Raw genomic sequence first — 15,963 nt, 5'->3', positions numbered from 1 at the left:
AGACTATATTTGCATAAAACATAAATATAGATAAGGAAGCCAATATGGAAATACATCGAGATCAATAGTTACAGACATTCGTACGTATATGTAAAATATATAAATGAATACATATACAAGCACTTACGCTTTCTGATTAGACACTTATTCCACAAAAAAATGAATTTGTTATGCTAACAGCCAATTTAAAATAAATTGCAAAACTAATGTCATTTCAATCGGAACACACGGAAAATTCTAATTAATATTTACTAGATAAATTTACTCTTATATAACAGGAAAACAAATAAGACTAGATAGTTTATAATAATAATAATAATAATAACAATAATAACAACCACAATAATGAGGACTTTGTAAAGCGCATAATCTTTAGAAGCTCTAAACGTTTTACAACATTAGACAACACCAAGAACAGAAAAAGCATATACAATGATATGGTTACAAAAACAAACACCATAAAATTAAAAAAAATACAACATGCTGAATATTTAAGGTAGGAAACATTATTAGGTCTTTAAGTTTGTTCTTGGAGTCGAAATAAGTGAGTTTTAAGAGCGCATTTGAATGAGTTCACTGTGTCATTGTGTCTACATTCAGTAGGCAATTCGTTCCACGTTGTTGTGCCCGTGGATGTAAACGAACGTTGTCCATATGACATCGTTTTCATAGTGTGAATAATGAGCATACGATCTTCAGAAGAGGAGCGTAAGTATCTTGGTGTGTATACATGGGTGAGGTCGGATAAGTATGTTGTACTGGAGCCTGTGAGTGAAACGTAGTACAAATAAAAAAATTGTGTTTGATTTTGGATCAAATGGATAGCCAGTGTAGGGTTCAGAGCAGCCAGTGTAGATTATAGAGAAGTGGCAGGTGTTATCTGTTCGTGGTGCTAATGATTATCCGAGTAGCTGTGTTTTGAACGTTTTGAAATTTCTGGAGTAGATATTGAGACGGACCCGACATAACTGAATTGCAATAGTCCAGACATGAAAGTAATAAGATGCATCTTAGCTCAGGATATGCAGCCTTGCATATGTTCATGAAATGTTGGTGCAATTTTGAGAGTGCTGTCCACAGTAACATCTAGGTTTCGTTCTGACTATGTGAATTTAATGTTGGTGCTGCTGATATTTATGGTTTGAGGTAAAGGATGTGAATAAGAAAGACTTTGTGTTGTAATTAGAATGGCTTCAGTTTTATCATCATTCATCTGCATCATTCCAGGCGATACCACTGCGTATCGCATTATTCAATGCAAAGTCCGTAGGACCACCGGAAAGGCGCACATTAAAAATTTAATTTTACCTACGTTCAGAACATCGACGTCTTTTTTCTGACATAAATTTGGCTCAAAACACCAGGCGATGAGCACAGTTCCGCGGATCTAACACTAACCAATTACTCCTTCAATTCGTTCCCCCGCCATTCTCGCGGAGGCGGAATTGCTGTCATCGCAAATAACGTCATAATCAAATGTCTTAACCACACCACAACCTTCAACTTCTAACACACATCGTTTGAACTAGTCCAAATCACACTCACACTAGAACAAACGTCAGTCATTTGTTATGCCTCTACCGCCCTCTTCCTAGTAGATAAAACAAGCTGAATCTCTCTTTTTGGAGCAGTTTCTGAATCTCCTGGCGTATGGAAATTCGATGGGTGGCAACCTGATTCTTCTTGGAGATTTCAGCTTTCACTTTGACTGTCCTGGAAAGCCATGTACATCGAAACACCTAGATTCCATTCATGTTTTCAACCTCCAACAGTCAGTTAACTAACCCACCCATAAATATGGTCACATTTTAGACTGGATTCTTCATAGATATTATGCTATTATTGTACGGTTCAGCCTGGTATCACACGAACTTGCATTAGATCACCTCTGCATTATATTCCATCTTGACGTATCAGTCCCTAACCAGCTGCTTAAGAGAAACCTCCATATGATAAATAGAACACAACAAATGAATGACATCCAAGCAAACCTAACAACTCGCTTGCATCCTTCAGCAGAACAACTCGATAACTGCCTGGGTTCATTGCTTAGCAAACATGACGCTGCAACCAAGTGCAGAGAATCAATTCAAAATAACTATCCATGGTATAGCAGTGTTAGGGACGAGCTTCGCACTGCTTAAAGAGAGCGTCGTAAGTCTGAGAGGCTCTGGCTTTCCACCAGAGGCATTAATCATAAGCAAATATATGAAGCCGCTAAGAAGAGCGTCACAGACATAGTCCATGCAGCGAAATCAGCCCACTACAGTACTAAGGTCACGGAAAGTTCCAGCTGCAAAGAGCTCTTCGAGATTAATAACAAGCTAAAGTCAGGAAACAAATGTACACCACTTCAAACTACCTTCTCTTCAGTCGATTTTCAGGACCTGTTTGCAAAATACTTCCGTGATAATTTACAAATCATTAGAGATACGCTTGACAACAATGTTTTATTGACTCTTCGTCACAATGCAGTTACGATGCAGAATTTTAGCGGCAACCATTAGCAGGATTTTCAAAAAAGAAATATTCTTACTTTGTATGTTTTATCTTGTATTGCTAACTGTATACTAATTACATAAACATATTTCACTGAATTCATCATACAGCTTAAACGTTTTTCTATCAAGTATTTATGCATACATACATACATACATACATACATGCATGCATGCATACATGCATGCATACATACATACATACTTACATACATACATACATATATACATACACAGTACATACATACATACATACATACATACATAATACTGTTACCTATATATATGTATCAATATTTATTTAAGCAGTTTTATCAGTGTGCAAAAATAAAAATATACCAGACAAAGCTTTATATGAAGAGTTAATTACGGAATTAATTTTAAAGAAGTTGTTTCCTTTTTCATTGCGGACCAACATGATAGCTATTTGATAAATTATTGAAGCTATTTTTAACAATCCATATCAATATCATGTGAAGCGTTAGATAATTGCTCACATAATTTGAGTTTGGTACGGTTTCGATCACCTGGTGGTCGTTCGGTTATTAAAGTTTCGATTACAATTTCTTTTCAGGCGATGAACACGATTGAACAAGCGTTATCCATAATAATGTACTGGAAACCTCTCCACCTTTTGTGTTGCAGGTTTGAGCACATCCATGTATCTAGACGCTACATGTGAAGACAAATAAGTACGATAGCCGTGTACTTGTAAACTTGCAGGTAATATTTCAAGTATTAGCTTGCGTCTCATCGGTAGATTTGTGAATTAATTATATATAATTCATTTTTCAGTTTTCCAGTATATAGCATCAGTGAATAATATCAGAATGAAACATAAAAGCAAATATGAAACTGAACAACATGTATACAACAATTATACAACGAGAAATAATTTAATATTTCTTTATGCAATACGATTTCTGATTGACCAGACCCCATCGGATGTTTGGGTTATTTTTGTATATATGTATGAACCAAACTAAATATATTATTTGATCCCCACCCACTGGCATTACTTGTGTATGACATTAACATAGAACTATGTGTAAAACATGCACAAGCTACACAGGCGTATTAATATTTTATATCAACAATGACTTCAATGTGGTCATGTTTCTTATGCATAGACCAAATGCTGTGAATAAGAGAAGGAAAGGAAGCAGTCAACAAGCCAAAATATGAAAAGGAAAGCAAATAAGGAAAATGAAGAAGGAAAATAAAAACACGAAGCCAAAGAAATTAAAACAAATTGGAATATTCATGTTTCAGAAAAGAGTAAGTTAAATCTTGAATGCGATACACAATATCGAATGCGATACAGAATACACAACTAGGAGAGAGAGTAGCGATCCTTTACATTCCAAATCTTCTTCCGTGTTACATTTTGACCTTTACATTTTAACACTGTTAAATTTAATGAGACCAATATGCGTCGATGATTCGAGTACGGCTAAATGGTTGATTTCGCAGTGCGATTGCACAAGCTTTTGCTTTCAGATCTATAAAGGCGAGTTTTCATATTTTGAGGAAAGAAGAACAAAAAAACAGAGACAGACAGACAGACACCAGCTAACTGGAACCTGAACGAAAAACAGAAAGGAATTAATATTATTTTATATAAGGACCAGGTCAGTTTAAACTATTGTCAGTATTTGGATTTAAATAGATGATAAACACGTACGTCTAAGGAATTTAATATGGATAGACCCTGATATCAAAACATAAAGTAGGTGAATCGAACTGGTGCTTCTATATCATAAAAATTTCAGAAAGAATGCAGCTTCTCTTTCTCTCTCTCTCTCTGGTTTAGTTTCTTATTGCTGCTGTTCTAGTTGTTGATATTTAAGTATAGATTCTTCGTGCATGATAATCACAAGCAGACCCAACCACTTTATCTTTAATAACATATTTAGCATCAATTTTTATTATCCCTAATTGAGTTAATCGTGAGTGATGCTCTCTCTCTCTCTCTCTCTCTCAAACAATCCAGATAATGAGACATGTGATTTGTCATTTCTAGTACACTATAGACTTTGCTGCAGAAATTTAAAATATACGACCCCTTTTATAAATTGCGAATAGTGTACTCGAGCTAGATCAAGTATGTTCTTCTCCTATGATTATACATTAGGTAATACAGGTAAAATATGAAATGATCTAGAATTTTGCACTGCAACTAAATAATATGCGTATATGTACACCAATAATTTATTAATTGGGTACTTGGACTACTTAGTTCTATTGAGAGTGCTCTTAACTGTGTGCCCTATTGTCACGCAGCTGGTTACCTTGTTCTGAATGGGTGTGTAGAACGTATGGTTATTGATTGATATTTGGGGTGCATTTATGCACAGTGTGACCAAGCTATTATGATATATTTAACACACTACTTAGCCTTAAATATAACGGGGCTGGATGGAAGAAATAAGGGGGTGTGTGTGATTTGGATTTTTAACGTAGCTTTAACAATGTTTCAGTCATATCACTTTGATGTCTGCAGTGTAACAGTTTATAGATGTCTAGCACTGGGCATCATGCGGCAGACATGTGGCGTGATGTCCCACCCAGTCACATTATCGTTACACCATGCCGACCATTCGTAACACTAATTATTGGCAATGCTGAACGCGAAGGGAGTCAGCTGTTAGTACCATTTTTGAAAATCATTGTTATAACTCGGCCGGGGATTGAACCCACGACCTCTCGCATCCGAGGCGGACGTTCTAACCACTAGGCCATACGGAGCGGTGGTTTGGAAGAAATAAAACAAAATTAACACCAAACTATAAAGTGAATTTATTACAGTGTATTTAACATAAGAGTAGTAAAACAATTTCAAGATGCAACACTTCGATATATGAAATACGAATTACAAAAGAGAAACGGGGTTGGAGCCATTCAATTGAGCTAAAATATAATTTAAGCATAGATTAATGTTCAGAAGAATATGATTGATAAAGACATGTAATGTGTGTTCGGGTCTCCTCGTTGATATATCGGGTACTACTCATAGTTTTCTTAAAAGTCTGGTAGTTGATGGAAATATGAATTTCATTGGGGAGGTCATCCTATGTCCTGGTACCGTTAAAAGGTCGGCTGGTCATGCATGCCTGGATTACATTGGGGCGGCTCTTCTATGTCCTGGTATCTTTAGGATATAGGTTGATCATGCATGCCTGGATTACACTGGGGCGGCTCTTCTATGTCCTGGTATATTTAGGATATAGGTTGATCATGCATGCCTGGATTACATTGGGGCGGCTCTTCTATGTCCTTGTATATTTAGGATATAGGTTGATCATGCATACCTGGATTACATTGGGGCGGCTCTTCTATGTCCTGGTATCTTTAGGGTATAGGTTGATCATGCATGCCTGGATTACATTGGGGCGGCTCTTCTATGTCCTGGTATATTTAGGATATAGGTTGATCATGCATACCTGGATTGCAGTGGTGAAGCTATCTATGTGCAGGCTCTTGAATGTATTGCTCTGATCCGTATCACTAAAAATGTTTAGCTTTAGAGCCAATTACGTGCAGTGGGGGTACATTATTGATTTGTTTCTATGTTAGTCAGATAAGCACCAGAAAAAAAGATATGCATATTATTCAGAAAGATAACCATTTGATCTTATGACTAGTGTTATATATATGCCGATAACTCAACATAGCTAGCAAATTATACGAATTATTCAACTCTTCTCATAATGTGGAACTAAGTATACATAGTAATCATTGCTTTATTTGGAAATGTTAGATCGATTAAAAATATAATATGCCGCTTTTGAAATTATTGTTCACGTGCCCACGGGTCAAATATAATTTTGACTAACCCTTGGTGTCCTGACATTGTAAATAGCCCAATTTATATCAATAAAACCGGCAAGAACTCGAACGCAGATTGAGTTACTCATTTTACTCGGTGCATATCAGTTACTTCTTTTGGGTCGCTAGCGACAATATTCTGTATTTGTGCTCCGAGTAGCCGACGTATTTCCGTTTCAACCATCACCTTTTTAAGCTTAACCATGCTTATTGTTTTATCGTCAATGGTCATCGTGCATAGCTTGGCAAATGTTCATTGACTGCTTTGTGCCGCCATGACAAGTCCTGATTAAACATGTATTCATGCATATAACCGTAGCAAAATTATTTTACCATAGTGGATTGATATAGCCCCGAAAGAAAATGCGAATGTCACAATTCCACAAACACCAAGGCTAAGGGTGGTCTCAGCGACACAGCACCCACAACCACACGCACGCACGTTTGTATTTCGCGAGATAGGCTTTCTTATCGATTTCATCTCATAACTGAGGTTACGATCCGATTATTGTCTCGCGTCCATCACAGTCCATTCAAAAAATAATCTTAACAGTTTAGTTAATTGTACGACAGGCTGGCCTTGTCGAGACACGTCGCGATTGGGTGCAATACCTTTATGGTCTTCTAACCAATAATTTTTCTTCACTGACGCAATTGGCATAGAATAATAGAAAATATCGTCTCGGGTAATATTTCTGTCACCACCAAATGTCACAGCCAGTTCAACGTTTCGAGGGCGTTCTATCTAAAGCCATTTGGATTACGCTTTTATTTTATTTTTTATCTCTGACGGTTCTCGTTTCTCCCAGTAATTGTTTCGCAGACAAGCGCATCTTAAATAACAATATAGATTCCTCTCTCCTTCGCTGAGACAGAGATGTTGGTTAGATATAACTAACGGGACAACTATCCAGTGTGGATTTGTTGTCGAATTCCGCTCTATCGTTGTGGAGACAAGACCTGGTGGTGTAGTGGTCTGTGATTGGGCGCTATCGCGTGCTAATTCGATGACTCCAAGTTGGCATATAGTTGAGTTTGGTGCCTAAGGGTGGTCCCAACAGTTGTTTTCAGTAAGACCCTCGCGTAGATTATATTTAAGAATGTACGAGGGTTTCTTAATACTATTCTGACGCTGATATCCGTCTACACGTGGAACAAAATTGTATCAGTGTTAGTATATATTGCCAGCCTGTCTAACACCCGTCGGTAAAATCACTTATATGTAATAACACATCTTAAACACAAGCACCATACACGGTTAAGTACACTTCCGGATAAATGCTGAGTCTTTCGAACTGAATTTCATACTCAGCTACTAACGATGATGATACTGTATATATATGAAACATTCTGCAGTAATAATATGGATTTTATAAGTGATATTGGTAGGAAACAACCACGATGCCGATGTTTCTTTATCAATTTTGACATCTTACCCCACCGTCATTAAATTACGGTTATGATTAACAAGTGCAATCCGGTCTCACACTTTTTTAAGATGTGACGTTATGATCTATCAAAGCCATTTTCGAAAATATATAACAAGTCGACAATCTACTGTGGTTAACTAATAAGTTTTCCCTTCTGCTTCAATGTTTGATATTCCTTGAAGTTGGCTCGATGTTGTTACTACGCCTAGTTGACAGTGCATCACTGACATATTTACATCAATTTATTGTTTCGTTGCAGGCTTAGAAACATCGATGTAATTTTGGAGAAACGCTACCGACATGCCCGAGTCTCCGATTGCCCCTTTTTGCGTGGTACATGGATATTTCATTTTTTTAAATTTGTCAATGAGAAGCGATGCGGCTTTCTATTACCTTTACCAGGGCTGTTCTGACAGCTCCTAACACAGCCGCTTTTGCAACCGCCGGAGCCGCAGTAACCAACAACACTGTATTGACTACGAGGATGGGAAATATTTAAGCACTCTTGGCGTATTCTTAGACCCAAGTAACTTTAATGTCACCGAGGAATTATTTGTATGTCCCACTGAGAAAATTAAGTTAACATTGTTGGAGAAAGTTATAGTGTAACCCCGCAATCGTTTCTTGTTGCGCATTTTATTCTCTCAAACAGATTTTCGTTAAGGACACATTTAACACCATGATGCGACATCATTTTTAACTCTGCCGTGTTATGTGTATATAATTAAATTGTTTGTATGTTAGTTTAAGTTTTGTTATAAATTTCATTACATGCTATGGTAATGTAACAATGTATGCTGGACTTGACCTTGTCCAAAATTAAGTTCATTTCTGTTTGACCTGATTGACTGTTTTATATTTAATTTTGTGTAAACAACTAATACACAGTTAAATTATTCTCTCTGTTTATGGGCTTACTATCAGGATCATTATTAATAGAAGAAGTAAATATGTTTATTTGGGTCTAAGTTTTGAAATTTATTGAGAGTAATCCAGGTTATGGTTTTGCTTTTGTAAACATCAGGATCATTCTAGAAGGGATTACACAATGGATGAGAAACACCAGATGTTATCTTTTTCAATCGATACTCCAGCAAACCCAACATCACTTGCATCAACTGACAATATAAATAATTTACTAAATTTAGAGCTGACAATCATGTATAGCATTGTGCCTCCATGACATTTGTCATCTTTTTAAAGAGATTTACTAACTTTTGAATCCAAGGCCTATCCTTGCTTACGAGCTTGGAATGTTCTGGAAGAAAACCTGTTTACAATGTGATTTGTGCAACAATCCGCCGTGCAGAAATATCTGAGGGTGGGTGAGTGGGTGTTAGCTATGGCTTGGGAATTTTGGAATCGTGATCAACCAAACTGACTGACAGCGGTGTTATAACACTACTAAAGGTATTTGATCCATTTAAGACTTTCAGATATAATACGTACACACATTGTCAACGTTGTGATCGTCATCAATTACAATAAAGAATGTGTTGACGATTGACTTATTATTAGCGACATGTATTTTATTTATTTCAGGATAGGCGATGGTAGTTAAATCAATTCATTGGTAAAACATCAAGAATGACTGAACTCGTATTACGTCTAGCATCACAGATGCAAATACGCAGAATAATTATTTGGTTTGTTTGATTAAACTGTTGGTTTTCTTGTCATGTTATTTTTGATTTCACAATGTTTAGGATAAATTCTAAAAATGTTTTAAAGTCATAAGCTCGATCATCAGAATGCTTAGATGAGGCCATTGATTGAAAACGCCAAGTCAACGATCTCTGCAAAAAAAGGACCATGTAGATTGACTGAATGGCGATTAAGTTGGCTGGATTGTAGATAACGTAACAGCACCTAATCGTTTATTTTTCTGTGTCATTGTGTCATGACAGGACTCAAACATGTAACCTATTGATTCGGAGTCACGATATCTAACCCATTAGCCATGGCTAGAAGAAGTGCTGCGGTTCACGTAATGTATATTAACCCATGCGAACCTAACAAAGTGTGACAAGCAAGCACTCTCTGCGATACCTTCAACACCACGGAAAGCGCTAAGAAAAAATGAAGGGTATACGATGATTTACTATGCCAAACCTAAGATCATGACTCCTTGGGAACAATCATAGAGGATTTATCATCTCGACTACATTCTAAGTGCGTATGGTGCGGTGAATGATAGTTGCAACAAAGAATGTAAACAATATAGATAAAAGTTAAAGGTATGTCACAATGACCTAAAATGGCATCATGAAATTAGTTGCTTGGTGTTAAACCGCAAAACTTAGTTTTGAACTACTATATCGAGACAAATGAATTAAATAATTTGTTCAGTGATACACCACGTCAGCCGACTTGTTATGGCAGAGACAGGTATTCAAACCCACTGAATGTAATTAAGCACGCTAACCTTTACATCGAGCGTTGAATACACATCTCTAATATTTTATCTTTAACAGCTTAATACAGTCGTTGTTCAATTGTGTTCTAATACAACTGTGTTAAAAACTATATAAATAAAAATGTACAGAATTATCTTCTTCAGGTAATCATCTAGTCTTCTCAAACTAAGTCAGATGAAGATTGAAAAAAGCGTTGTTTTCTACTTATAACAACCAACCTTTTCAACGAAATTAAAATCTATGTCTTTAATGGCATATAAACTATACTACGCCTTTCCGCAATATTGGTTGCTGCAACTGAAACGACCCCTTATCTCCCATCTCGACATGGTGTTAGTAGAGACGATAAAACGTGTTTGAAGCCATACAAACACAGCACTAGTATGATTCTGCAGATTATTACAAGGAATTAGCTCAAGCCCGATTACAGTTAAAGTGCATATGCTCCTTCGATCTTTTGGTTCTCACCAAGCTAGCTTACCGCTCATACTTTTGGGTTGCGTTGTGTTGCATTGAGTCTGAAAATCGGGCCTGTCCCCGACCAGCTTAATTTCAAATAACACCCTTTCCCTGTCCACAGCCCTAGGCACTAAATATAACTCGTGAACCCCGACACGGGTTGAAAAATAAACAACGACAACAAAAAATAACTAATGGTAACACGTCCTTTTCCCTATGGTGCGGTAAAAATAGAACGCTATTATTGGTCTGTTGAGCGAAATTGCAGGAATACTTGAAGCAATACTAACCCACCCAACATGTTCAAACACGAATGTCCTGGTGCTAGATATAACAGTCAACATAATTATTCATTTCGTAACATTATTGATGTTGATGCATATGTATATAGCTAAACATGCTTGCTTTCTGTAAAATATACATTGACAACGAATCAATATCCCGCCTTACACGTATCTACAACATGCACATATACATAAGGGTTTACTGTATTTCCCAGCAAAGATACATGTATATATACATACGTACATACATACATGGGGCCCTGGGTGGACAAGTGGTCTAAAACGCTCATCCGTTACGGAGCACTGCCATCTCACCTCTGCCTGCGTGGTTTCGAGTCTCGGATACATACATACATACATACATACATACATACATACCGCTCCGGTGGCCTAGTGGTTAGAGCGTCCGCCTCGGATGCGGAAGGTCGTGGGTTCGATCCCCGGCCGAGTCATACCAAAGACTTACAAAAATGGTACTAACGGCTGCCTCGCTTGGCGCTCAGCATTAAGATGTTAGTGTTAGGACTGGTCGGCCTGGTGCCAGGATAATGTCACTGGGTGGGACATCATGCTACATGTCTGCGGCATGATGCCCAAGTGCTAGACATCACTATAAACTGCCACACTGCAGACATCGTAGCGATATGACTGAAAAATTGTTTAAGCTACGTTAAAAATCCAAATCATATCACATACATACATACATACATACATACATACATACTTTAAGTACGTGCTGTGTGCGTGCGTGCGTGCGTACGTGCATGCATACATACATATTCTTGAACGTCAAATTAACAGCATGTAATGAAAGACAACGTTCAATACTGTATGATCTTGAGCGAAAATGCTGAACATACGATTTTCTTATCTGTACCACAGTTTATATCGATTTTGTATTAATCACTGCTCCTCCCGCAACGATCACGTAACATGATTTAATGCACTAAACAGTCTGTCTCAATACATTATGGGCACATAGTGTACAAGATACAAATACGAAAGGCAGTTTATTTTAACAGTTCAACAAATATCAATACCCAGAATTTATGAAAAGCGTTATTATAATGGACGAGGCATACAATCGACAGATGACGAGGCGACAATGGGAGAGACAAACAAATAGAGACTTGAACAAAAACAGACATCCATATATCCATCCATCCATCCTTCCACACCTACCTACCTACATAATTACCCACCTATCTACCTACCTACCTGCGTGCGTTTGTGCGTGCGTGCGTACATACATGCATGCATGCATACATACATACATACATACATACATACATGGGGCCCTGAGTGGCCATGTTATCTAAATCGTTCATCTGTTGCGAAGCACTGCCATCACACCTCTGCCTGCGTGGTTTCGAGTCTCGGATTCAGCCAATGTGGTTATGTGACAAAGCTTGCAAGTAGCTTCTCGTGGGTCGATGGTTCTTTCCGGGGTTTTCCCGGGTTCTTCCTCCACTATTAACACTGGCCGCCATGTATAGCCTATCCTAATCTGAAAAATGGCGTTAAACCCTACAACTACAACAACAACATACTTACGTACGTACGTATGTGCGTGCGTGCGTACGTACATGAATACATACTTTAAGTACGTGCTGTGTACATGCGTGCGTGCGTGCGTGAGTACGTACGTACATACATGCATACATACATGCCTCTTTATAAACATACCTTGGTTACACATCTAAATCTTCCTCTGGAACTGCCTGCGCAATACATAATTCCGCTCTGAAATTTATTTTATAGACTAATAAGGAGACAAGAATGTACATGCCTTGCTTTTCAATTTTTCGTGCTCTTGGTCAATCAGCGCTTAACATGTTCATTCACGAATATAATATATTGAACTTAAAACGAGATGTAACACGTGGGAGAACTATTAGTAGGTAACATAGATACATCATTTCTGAACCTAATTAAAGATACAGATGCATGTCGCGTACTATAGCCTACTTTCGGTCCATTATGAATCGCATCTACTAGCGTCAAAAGTATTTGCATGGTATAGTTACCATCTAGCTGAGCGTTATTTAATCTATTTAAACCTCACACAATTCAAGCCAAAACTTGTTCCGCTGGCGCATTCGTTTTCAATTTGGAAAGAGAAAGTCAACAATGGCGAATGCAGTGTTAAAGAAATATAGTTTTTCGTAAATGAAACAGAATATCACACATTTTTAGGTCCTTTCTTATTAGACGTCATACATTCCAAACTAATGACTTTTGTTTGTAAGATTCATAATTATCATTTAAATATAATTATACTGGCTAAGTTTTAAAGAGCGAATAAAATTATTATTATTATTATTATTATTATTATTATTATCTGTTGTTGTTGTTATTGTCGTCGTCGTCGTCGCTGTTGATGCTGGTAGTGGTGGTTGTTATTGCAATTATTGTTATAGAAGTCAGAAAGAATCATATAAATATGCAGGCAGACTACGTAACAATTAAAATATTCAGATAATACAGCTATTACAAGACCAATGAGAAATACTAATAAAATAGAAATAATATTGTAAAACAATGGCTGATATTCTCTTATCATAATTTAAAATTAAAAAAAAATAATTTAATCACATTTTATAATTTTTAATTTTAATTTTAATTATTATATATATGTTTATCAGTCATTTACACTTATACTTAGGAATCATTTGTATTGCATTTGTAACAAATTCAATAATAATAATAATAATTGCAATAATATTATTAATATTATTATTGTTATTCTTAGTATTACTACTACTACTACTACTAATAATAATAATAATCAACTAATAATAATAATAATATAATGTCTACATTTCATATTCATTTTAAATGTTAATCAAGTTTCGTGGCATGATGCATAACATCAGATTATGAATTCTGTTCACATAGCATTATTGCGGAGTGTTTGGTATATAATATAAAATGGCACACATCCAAACATGACATACTTAAGAGTCTGAGAATTCCGTTAATGTAGCCATGTATATCTTTATCATAGTTACAGTCACTAAAGCGGTAAGCATCTAACATATTGTATAGAGTATGGATCATTCGCAGTCGCGACAGGCAAATGCGCTTCTAACCTGTAATTCTTTTCTACTGGCACGACTGTCATGCAGTTCCAAAAATAACTTCTGTTTCTTGTACGACACGTTTCTCTGGGAAGTATACCATTCATCGATGAACCATTCTGCCTTTGTCGACAAGAAGTACGCGAAGCCAGATTATTACAAAGGGGAGGTAATCGAAGTATAGTACGCCAACAGGAGTCACGGTACTAATTCAACTCCCATATTAAACATATGGAAACACCATCATATTCAAAATTCAGTAACTTACAATTTCTGGGTACTGATGAGCAGACTTACATTTCTCCATGCACAAATATCCTTGGTGCAAGCTTCTGTGTGGAGAACACCATATGACCCGCGGCATTTTTTTAATCTACATGTGCATGAAACACGTTATTGATTCTGCACCAAATGAATCAGGTACTACTTTCATTATTGAGTACTCCTAAGTCAATCCTGTAAAAGTAGTATGCATCAATAGAATTTTGTCTCTATTTTTTTTAAATTACAGATAGGATAAGCTCTCAAAAGATATTTTTACTAAAATTTTAATTTTCCTTTTTAACCAATTATGGATCACCAAACGCGTATATACTCTATTATTTCTTCACCCATTTCTAGACTGGTTCACAGTTCTTCCATATAATTAGTACCGTGGGTCCAACAGCAAACTCGTTGCCATTCGCTCTCACTGACCTCGATTTGCCGTAAGTCAAAGGGAAAATCGAAGCAGCGTGTGTCTGGATTGTCGTATGACATCATATTGGGTTGTCGCTATGTGTTTCCGAAGCCGAGACCAGAGACCCGTACACAAGTACCGGTGGGTTTTGTGGACACCAGGTCGAAGGATGGTCAGGCCAAGTAGACGCCGATTGAGGTTACTACGTTGCCGGTTGGTAACGTGTTGTCAGCAGAGCTAAAAAATTGCAATAGAAGACACAGCACTAACGCGGGTGCATTGCAAGTTCTCTCTGGCAAAACGATGGGAAATTTATAATCTTCTTTCCAATGCTTGAATCCAAGTTTATGCTAGATGGTGTGAATTAAATTTCATTCAGGTGGCTGACTGAGTTTTTCCATGATGTCACAATTAAAGCATAAACTTGTGCATCCAAATTTTAGTATTGTTATGGAGATATACTTCTTAATGGTATAAATCCAACTTATTCCAAAAGTTTCACTTCTGACACCATCTAGCAGAAATTTGGAGGAGGTGGAAGCAGACTATGCAGTTTTACTTAAATGTTGCGCTAGCAGATAAAGAGCACAAATACAAATTCAGTGCTTTCCTATTATTATTGGTCAGGATGGTAGACGTTTACAACACAATTACATTTGAGGCCAATGAAGCTGAAAAAAATTGCTCCACTTATCAAGAAGTTTGAGGAATACTGCAGTCCGAAGCAGAACATTACAGTAGAAAGGAACAGATTCAATACAATGATCCAACAAAAGAATGAAACCATTGACCAATATGTAACTGACATCATCTTATGTTTTGCTAAATAACACAAGACATGGTTTGGTCTAACTACGTTAATGGTTAACGTACTACTAATTCGAAACAGAGAAAACACACGCACACTAGTTTCTCACGCTAATGTTATCATAAGGCATGTAGGGTTACAACTGAATGAGAGCCTGGAGCCGACTTTGGGTGACCTGCAACTGTCAGACCATTTGTAGCAACAGAGTGTTAATACCGCATATCACCACATAATTACTCTACTGAAAATTGTACACGTTTAGGTCACTGTCTCTGGAATCAGACCACAATTAACTTCCTTTTTCTTTTATCCATGCTTGCACTCTTAATGTTATTTTCAAATCTCCGTATCGAACACATTGTAACTTCATTTATCTACATCTTACTGTTTTCTATAATTAAGTGAAACACGTTATATATTTTCAGGTCTAGCCTGGTATCTGGATCAAAGTGTTAGAGTTTAATCATTTTGGAAGCTCTC

At 36.8% G+C, this 15,963-nt stretch overlaps 1 protein-coding gene across 1 annotated transcript in view; it reads right to left on the bottom strand.

Moving 5' to 3' along the window:
- Positions 1 to 14,068, bottom strand: part of LOC149792171 (deoxynucleoside triphosphate triphosphohydrolase SAMHD1-like) — a 37,388-nt gene extending 23,320 nt beyond the window's left edge. Inside the window, exons 1-2 of the mRNA XM_089969540.1 lie at positions 14,009 to 14,068; positions 12,603 to 12,659 (exon numbers count right to left, since the gene is read on the bottom strand). The gene's annotated coding sequence lies outside the window, so the exon portion shown is untranslated. The remainder of the gene's footprint in view (positions 1 to 12,602; positions 12,660 to 14,008) is intronic.
- Positions 14,069 to 15,963: the final 1,895 nt, after the last annotated feature.

The sequence above is a fragment of the Sinohyriopsis cumingii genome, chromosome 9 (genome assembly GCF_028554795.1).
Source record: "Sinohyriopsis cumingii isolate HCF-2022 chromosome 9, ASM2855479v2, whole genome shotgun sequence".
NCBI classification, from domain to species: Eukaryota; Metazoa; Mollusca; class Bivalvia; order Unionida; family Unionidae; genus Sinohyriopsis; species Sinohyriopsis cumingii.
Note: the sequence above shows the minus strand (reverse complement) of the source record. Positions and strands in the feature narration are given on the sequence as shown.